We start from the raw sequence: 8716 nt of genomic DNA, 5'->3' as shown, positions 1-8716 counted from the left end.
CGCAGCGGTGACGCGCATTTTTAATGGCATCACGCGGACGGGGCACTTTCCGGATTGCTGGAAGCTTGGGCGAGTTATCATGCTCCCCAAGCCCGGGAAGAATATCCTGAAGCCTGAGAGCTATCGGCCAATCACCTTGCTACCGAACATCAGCAAGGTGTTTGAGAGACTTCTTCTGCGTCACATGATCCCACATATCATGCCACGCGAGGAACAATTCGGCTTTCGAGCCGAGCATTCCACGACCCTTCAACTGACCAGGGTACTGCACGATATGACGGCGGCCCTCAACAAGAGGGAGACCACCGTAGCGGTATTCTTGGATATGGAGAAGGCGTTCGATCGCGTATGGCACCCGGGCTTGGTATATAAGCTGTCCACGTCTACGACTCCACGTCGAGTCGTTAAGACTGTGGCCACCTTTTTAGAGAATAGGCGCTTCCAGGTGGCAGTGGAAGGCGCCCTCTCCCAAGTCCGAAGGATCGCTGCGGGAGTTCCCCAGGGTAGCTGCCTATCTCCGGTTTGCTACGCCAGGTACACGGATGACATCCCCGTGGAGGGAGGGTCCAAGCTGGCGCTTTACGCCGATGACGCTGCCTTCTTCGCGACGTCCTTGAACGCCAAGCACGCCGCGAAGAAGATGCAGCGAACCTTGGATGCCCTCCCTGCCTGGCTGGCAAAGTGGAGATTGACGGTGAACGTGGGGAAAACCCAAGCGATCACTGTGGGACGTGGTCGGCTACACCCTCCGAATCTGACGCTGCATGGTGAGGAGATCGGGTGGTCCTCGCAGGCTAAATACCTGGGTGTGACCATAGACCGCCACCTCACCATGGCCCAGCATGCGAGGAATGTGATCGGACAGGCAGGTGCTGCCACTGCTCTGCTCCGCCCCATTCTTTGCTCGAGTCTCCCGTTGCGCATGAAGCTCGGCGTGTGTATCGTATTCATAATTTCATTTTATATTTTTCCGCGAAATTGAATGTCGAGATTCGTTTCTAAACGTGTAGCGCCATCTAGCGCACTATGAGTCCTACTAATGACAACCGGGAGCCACCCCCCCGCGCCCCTGGAGTGAAGAAAAAACTATGGACATGCGTGTGCGCGCTCTCTTATAAATAAATCGTTTTGTCCTAATTTAATCCGTAAATCCGCTTGTAAGCTAATAAACTAGCATATTCTAAGTGTTATATGAACAATTGGTGATAAAAGTTGATCCTGCATTGGAGTTCACCAATTCGAAGCCTCAGCTCGATACGTGCGCCGGCCGGCTGAAGAGGCATTCCATCACCCCGGAGCGGTTTGCTGTGGCAGCCCAGGTAGGACTCATATTCTATATACGCCAGGAACCGAATCTCGACCTCTCGAACCTTTAGATTCCGAAACCAGGCGTGTTCCTTAAGAAACGCTTGGTCCCCAGACGTTGGCGAGACCATCACGCGTTTTAAATTTCTCGTCCCGCCACATCTTTTTGGTGCCGAAACCCGGGAACTTAGGCGGTTCCCATTTAAATTAATCTTATTAGAGTCATATCTGATCTAATTCATTTTCTAAAATATAGTTTTCAAACCGACGCTATTTTGTCTAATTACATTCAAATCCGTCCGCCATCTTTCGCCATTTGCATAACTTTCATCTAATTTCCAACAATTACATAGCAAAATATTTTTTGTAATTTTTTGCTAAAATACGAACAGTTTGCTATTTAACAAGTGTTATTTCATTAAAATAATCGTTTCTAGATCTTTTAGCTATAGAATTATATCAATTTATTTGAAAAATAACAATTGAACTTGTTTAAATCGGTTTGCCGTTGTTCGTATAATCCGACTCGTTACGAAAGTCAAGCGTACGCACAGACCTCACTCGTCTTGAACGACCTCCGTAAATCTGTCGCGTTATTGTTTGTTTACATTCTGTCCGAGATCGTATTTTATTTGTCTTTCAAGCGGATTATTCACTTTATTTTAGTTAATAAATCAAGTGGTGTTACTGAGTGTTATCTATACTAGTAAAATAAACAATATTCTAGTGTAAATAGTGCGTAATTGGTAAAAGAAAAAGATTGTTGTTTCGACAAGTAAGTTTTTGTGCAAATTCTCTTAACTAGCCGGTGCATATAGATTATACTTGTCATTATTCGCACCAACAATTTATTCTTAACCTATTTATTTACGTAGCTATAATCGTAACTCGTTATATACCTATATCATCCGTACACCGGCCGAAACAAATAAGGTTTAGGTTAGGTTTCATAGGTATGTTCTCATTTCGTATCAATTGTTTATTTTAGAGACACCACTTGTGTTACTCAGACTTCAACTCGTTAATACCGACTTCTCTTGTAAACTTACCTTTGTTTAGATAGGTTTTCGTTCCCGTGTAGGTATTATTCATACTCGTAAACTCGTTATCAGTTTATCAGTGCATTTGAGTTTCTTCAGTATTCGCGCGCGTTTGTACTTACATAAACGTTTGTCTGTGCTCGATTTATAGGTGTTTCAGTATGGCTACTTATCGAGTTAAGCGTACTAGCATACCTAAACCTAAAGTAATGACTAAATCAGTTCAGGAGGAGTCTCCTACTATACACGACTTACCATCACTCCGTCGGAAACGTACTTTAGCCTATAATCGTATGAAAAAGATACTCGATGTTGCTCTGCAAGCGAAATCCACCTCTCTGCCTGATGATACAGAGTTGTTTCTCGCGCACTACTCGTCGGTTTCTAAGCTAATAGAAAGTTTTGAAGACGCCCATGGCGATATACTTACCTTGCTGGACGAGAAGTGCGAAGAAGAAGAAGATAGTTATCGTGAACAGTTCGACTCGATGTATTTTGACATTGTAGCTGTTTATTCGCAGTTAACTCGTAAATCCGAGAGCCAATCCACAGCTCCTTACCGACCTGCTTCTGCGCCTACTGTGAAATTACCTAAGATCGAAATACCGAAATTTTCGGGTAACATTAAATCTTGGCCCGAATATTACGACATATTCAATGCATTGATACACGAAAATGGATCTCTTTCCAATACAGAGAAGATGCAGTATCTCGTCTCAACATTATCCGGCGATGCCTTGGGACTCATCCGTACTTTTCCCGCTCAAGGTATTTACTATGAAGAGGCCTACCGTACATTAGTCGCGCGTTATCGTGATAAGCGCGAGCTAGCATTCACGTGTTGGAAAGAGATGCAAGCCGTCAATATTAAGGCGAACACACCACTCGAGTTCCGCCGTGTTCTCGATACTTTTAATGAGAATCTTACAATATTAAAAGGACTTGGTTTGCCGACGGCTCAATGGGACTTTGTTCTGTGTTACTTGTTGCTTTCTAAGCTCGATTCCAAAACCCGCTGTGAGTTCGAACAGGCTCACCCGACAACGGAATTACCGTGTTATGCTACGTTGAAGGATTTTCTGTATTCAAAATGCGAAGCCCTTGTTCGTGACACTCATTTCTCTTCTCAAGCTCGTAGTAGCAGCAACAATCCCCGCACTTTAGACTCGAAGAAATCCAATCAAGGACACAAGGCTACCACTTCGGTGTTCTTGTCTAAAACTGACAAAGAATCTGAAAAGCCGGTTGTCAAGCAACCCAAGCCGCAGGTCAAGAGCTCCTCGCCCGTTTCTTCGCCTTCAAGCGTATCGGCTTCTCAATCCGCTGTTAGTGTGAAGTGTTCATATTGTAATTCGGATCATTCCATTGCACGTTGTGTTACTTTCACTAACCTCCCGTTACAAGCTCGCATCGACTACGCCAAGGATCATCATTGGTGCTTCAACTGCCTAAAGAGTTCGCATGGCGTCAGGGATTGCAATTCTCTTTTTAGGTGTCAGAAATGCCGCCAAAAACACCACACGCTTCTTCATAATGATGACAGTCATCCTGCTGAAGATGTATCTACCCCTCAAGAGGCTTCGTGTCACTCTCCGCAAGTCCGTGTGCTTACGAGTATTGGCGACAGTTCCGTGGTTCTCCTTTCAACTGCTGTAATCAGTGTCATGGATTCGTCGGGCCAGTTTCATTCCGATCGACGTGCTCCTAGGTGCGGAAGTCTTCTCGTCTCTTCTACTTCCTGGAAAGATTGGTGGAAGCTCTACTCAGCCCTCTGCGTTGAACACGGTCTTCGGCTGGATTCTCCTCGGCAATGCTAGCTGCGGGAAGGATACCGAAACTGAGATTAATTCGTTTCTTATTACGAATGAACAACTCTACAATGAGGTGAAGCGGCTATGGGAGTTAGAATCTATACCGCAATGTACACATCTCTCACCTGATGAGCAGAAGTGTGAAGACATCTTTTCGAACAAGCATTCACGTGACACATCCGGCAGGTATACCGTTGCTTTACCTTTCAAAGAGGGTAAAAAAAATCTCACCTTTCCAGGATCACGTGATATTGCACTTCGTCGTTTTCATGCGCTCGAACGTAAACTCAACAGTAATCCGGTCCTAAAAGCACAATACTCGGAATTCATGAATGACTATCTCCAAAGTGGTCATATGAATGTCGTATCGCCCGTAGACTTGACCAAAGGGAGGTATTATATACCTCATCATTGTGTCCTTCGCCCTGATAGTGCCACTACGAAGTTACGCGTCGTGTTTGATGCCTCCGCTAAAGACATGACAGGCAAATCGTTAAACGAAACTTTACTCATCGGTCCAAAATTGCAAACGAACCTTTTGGAAATTCTTATCCGGTTTCGTATTCACCCTGTAGTCTTCACATCCGACGTGCGTCAAATGTATCGACAAATTTTGGTTCAGGAAGAGGACCGAGATTTTCAGCGCATCTTCTGGCGCTCCGACTCTACGCAACCAGTTCAAGAGTACCGCTTGAACACCGTCACTTACGGTGTTTCTGCAGCTCCCTTCCTGGCGTGTCGTGCTGTCAAGCAACTCTCTGAGGATGAAAGTGATCTCCATCTTGCACATTCCATCGTTCAATCCGACATGTACATCGACGATGTTGTTACCGGCTTTCCTGACTTTCAGCAGGCCTTACAAGCTAAATCTGAAATCATTGACCTCTTGGGCCGAGGCCAAATGGAACTGCGAAAGTGGGCAAGTAACTGCCCTGAGCTGCTCGCCGACTTACCTCCGGAGCATTGCCTCACTAACCAAGTGTCGATGGACGTTGAAAAGTCTCACACTTTAAAGGTTCTTGGATTAATTTGGGATCCTCAAAGTGACACCTTTTCTTTCGAAGTTAAACCGCAAATACGAAGGTGTACCCGCCGCACAATCCTCAGTGAGTTGGCTCGTATTTTCGATCCATTGGGCTTCTTGTCTCCGATAACACTGTCATCTAAAATCTTAGTACAGAAGCTTTGGATACTCAACGTGTCATGGGATGATGAACCTCCGCCTGAAATCGTTCAACAGTGGGAACTCATGCTCGAGCAGTTGCCTACTGTCAAATCCCTGAGAATTCCACGCTGTCTTGCTTCACCGACGCCGGTGTCCTGTCAGCTTCATGGATTTGCAGACAGCTCTGAATCCGGATACGGTGCTGTAATATATTTGCGCTGCTGTGACCCTGACGGAAATATTCAGGTGTATCTCGTTGCTGCAAAGTCTCGCGTCGCTCCCACGAAAAAGGTCTCTCTGCCGCGTCTGGAGTTGTGTGCCGCAGTCCTTCTCGCCGATCTCCTAAAAATAATCAAAGAATTGTACTTACCATTGCTGCCGATCACCGATACTTACGCGTGGTCCGATTCTACTGTGGCTTTAGCTTGGATTCGATCTCCTTCCTGTAGATGGAAAACCTTCGTTGCCAACCGAGTCAGCCATATTCAGGAGTCCATACCCGGAGCAAACTGGCATCATGTACCTTCTAGCGACAATCCGGCAGATGTCGCCTCTCGTGGTCAAATGCCAACCGAGCTCGTTCACAACTCGTTATGGTGGGCGGGTCCTGCCTGGCTTGTTGATAGCTTAGATAGATGGCCTAGCGCTGGTCATGATGAGACCCAAAACAACAAAATCTTACAGGAAGAGAAAGGTCAGACTTTGCTCGTTAACGATGACATTCGTCATTTCATCGATCAGCTTCTTGAGAGATACTCTTCAATTCGGAAGGTTCAGCGTATTCTGTGCTATTTAATTCGATTCGTTCATTACTCGAGACGCAAAGATAGCGTTCAATCTTTGTCGTCATGTCCTTTAAGTAGAGTTGAGCTTCATCATGCGCTTTTAGTTATCGTTCGTCACGTTCAAGCTCAGCATTTTGAAAAAGAAATTGCTCAGTTAAAAGAACAAAAACTTCTTTCTAAGCAGTTCAGGAAACTCAGCCCTTTCTTGGATGATCATGGTGTTCTCAGGGTGGGCGGTCGGCTTTCACGTTCCGGCTTGGAGTTCGAGCACAAGCATCCCGCTTTGCTGCCTCGGTCCTCACGTTTTACCTACATGATCATTGAATCTCTTCATGCCGAGAATGGTCATCCCGGAGTGAACACTTTGTTGTATTTGCTGACTCAGCAATTTTGGCTTCTTTCACCCAAACGTGCCATACGGCATTGTTTATCTAAGTGCTTGAAATGCTATCGTATGAAGCCCACTCCTCTTGAACCGTATATGAGTGACTTACCTTTTGTACGTGTTAATCAAGCGAAACCATTCTCAATAATCGGTACTGACTACGGCGGTCCATTCCGCATAAAACTAGGAAATCATCGTGGTGCGAAAATCGGAAAGGCTTACCTTTGCCTATTCGTGTGCTTCAGCACAAAAGCAGTACACCTCGAAGTCGTTTCCGACCTCTCGACAGACGCATTTCTTGCCGCACTGCGCAGATTCGTAGGCCGTCGTGGTAGAGTCAGCATTATTCACTCGGACTGTGGTACGAATTACGTAGGCGCGAGTAACCACCTAAATTCATTGATGAACTCAGCCGCTCGAAGTGAGGGCATCGAATTCCGTTTTAATCCGCCATCGAGTCCTCACTTCGGGGGAGTGTGGGAAATCCAGATCAAGGCTGTGAAAACTCACCTTTACCGTATCGTCGGTACACAAACCCTTAATTTCGAGGAATTAACAACATTATTTGTCCAAATCGAAGCTATGCTTAACTCGAGGCCATTATACCCGATTAGTTCAGATCCCAACGATCTTACCGTTCTAACACCCGGTCATTTTCTTACGTTAGAACCAATGACGACCGTTCCTGATGAGGATTATTCGAATCTTAACCTAAATCGTCTCGGGCGATGGCAATTAATACAGCGTTTTCAACGTGACTTCTGGGTCCGTTGGAGGAATGAATACCTCAATTCTTTAATGCAACGCGCAAAATGGACATCATCGGAAAAACCATTATCCGTAGGCTCCGTGGTAATACTTAAGACAGACTCGACTACGCCTTTGCACTGGCCGTTAGCACGCGTTCATGAGCTACATTCAAGCCCTGATGGGGTCGTGCGCATTGCTACTGTTAGATTAGCAAACGGTGTTTTCCTGACAAGGCCTTTAACTAAGCTTTGTCCGTTACCTACGCGATCCGATTAATTCCCCATACGTTTACAAAACAAGTTCATTAGTAAGTTTCTTTAAATTCGCTTCGACAAATTAGCACAGACTGTTCGTATTATTTTGTAAATAGTAAATTCGAAAATACTAGCCGTATTTTGGTGGGCGGTGATGTATCGTATTCATAATTTCATTTTATATTTTTCCGCGAAATTGAATGTCGAGATTCGTTTCTAAACGTGTAGCGCCATCTAGCGCACTATGAGTCCTACTAATGACAACCGGGAGCCACCCCCCCGCGCCCCTGGAGTGAAGAAAAAACTATGGACACGCGTGTGCGCGCTCTCTTATAAATAAATCGTTTTGTCCTAATTTAATCCGTAAATCCGCTTGTAAGCTAATAAACTAGCATATTCTAAGTGTTATATGAACAATTGGTGATAAAAGTTGATCCTGCATTGGAGTTCACCAATTCGAAGCCTCAGCTCGATACGTGCGCCGGCCGGCTGAAGAGGCATTCCATCACCCCGGAGCGGTTTGCTGTGGCAGCCCAGGTAGGACTCATATTCTATATACGCCAGGAACCGAATCTCGACCTCTCGAACCTTTAGATTCCGAAACCAGGCGTGTTCCTTAAGAAACGCTTGGTCCCCAGACGTTGGCGAGACCATCACGCGTTTTAAATTTCTCGTCCCGCCACAGCGTGTATAAGGCATACATTAGGACACGGCTTACCTATGCCGCCCCCGCGTGGTACGCATTGGTCTCTGAGACCCATCGCCAAAGACTGCGGGCACAGCAGTCCAAGGCGTTGCGCACCATCGCGGACGCGCCGAGATTCGTCCGCAACGAAGTAATTCGGAGGGACCTAAAAGTCGAGACCTTGGATGAGTTTATCTCCAGGCTCTCGACTGGGATGTTCGCGCGCGCGGACGAGTCAGATTTCGTGCACCTACGAAATCTGGCTCCATACCACGCGCGACCCCCGGACTGGAAGCCGTATCCTCGCGAGCTGGCTGATGTGGAGGAGCTCGACGAGGATACCTACCCAGCAACGGACTGACCCAAGCCGCCGGTTTGAGGGCAACCGTCATTGTTGACGGTTTCGACCTTGCCGGCGGACTCATCGGACTGACCTCACTGGACTGACCCCGCCGGCTCGAGCTGACCTGGAAACTTCGGGTCAAGCTCGCCGGCCACCTACTATGACGAGACACGTACCGCCTGGCTGGAGTCGC

General features: G+C 46.6%; 1 protein-coding gene across 1 annotated transcript in view; it reads left to right on the top strand.

Moving 5' to 3' along the window:
• Window positions 1–1635: 1635 nt before the first annotated feature.
• LOC126375397 (uncharacterized) overlaps window positions 1636–8716 on the top strand; it is a 55480-nt gene continuing 48399 nt past the window's right edge. Inside the window, exon 1 of the mRNA XM_050022303.1 lies at window positions 1636–2080. The gene's annotated coding sequence lies outside the window, so the exon portion shown is untranslated. The remainder of the gene's footprint in view (window positions 2081–8716) is intronic.

Source organism: Pectinophora gossypiella, chromosome 19, assembly GCF_024362695.1.
Source record: "Pectinophora gossypiella chromosome 19, ilPecGoss1.1, whole genome shotgun sequence".
Lineage (NCBI taxonomy): Eukaryota > Metazoa > Arthropoda > Insecta > Lepidoptera > Gelechiidae > Pectinophora > Pectinophora gossypiella.
The sequence above is the reverse complement of the archived record's forward strand: the minus strand, read 5'-3'. Positions and strand labels throughout refer to the sequence as shown.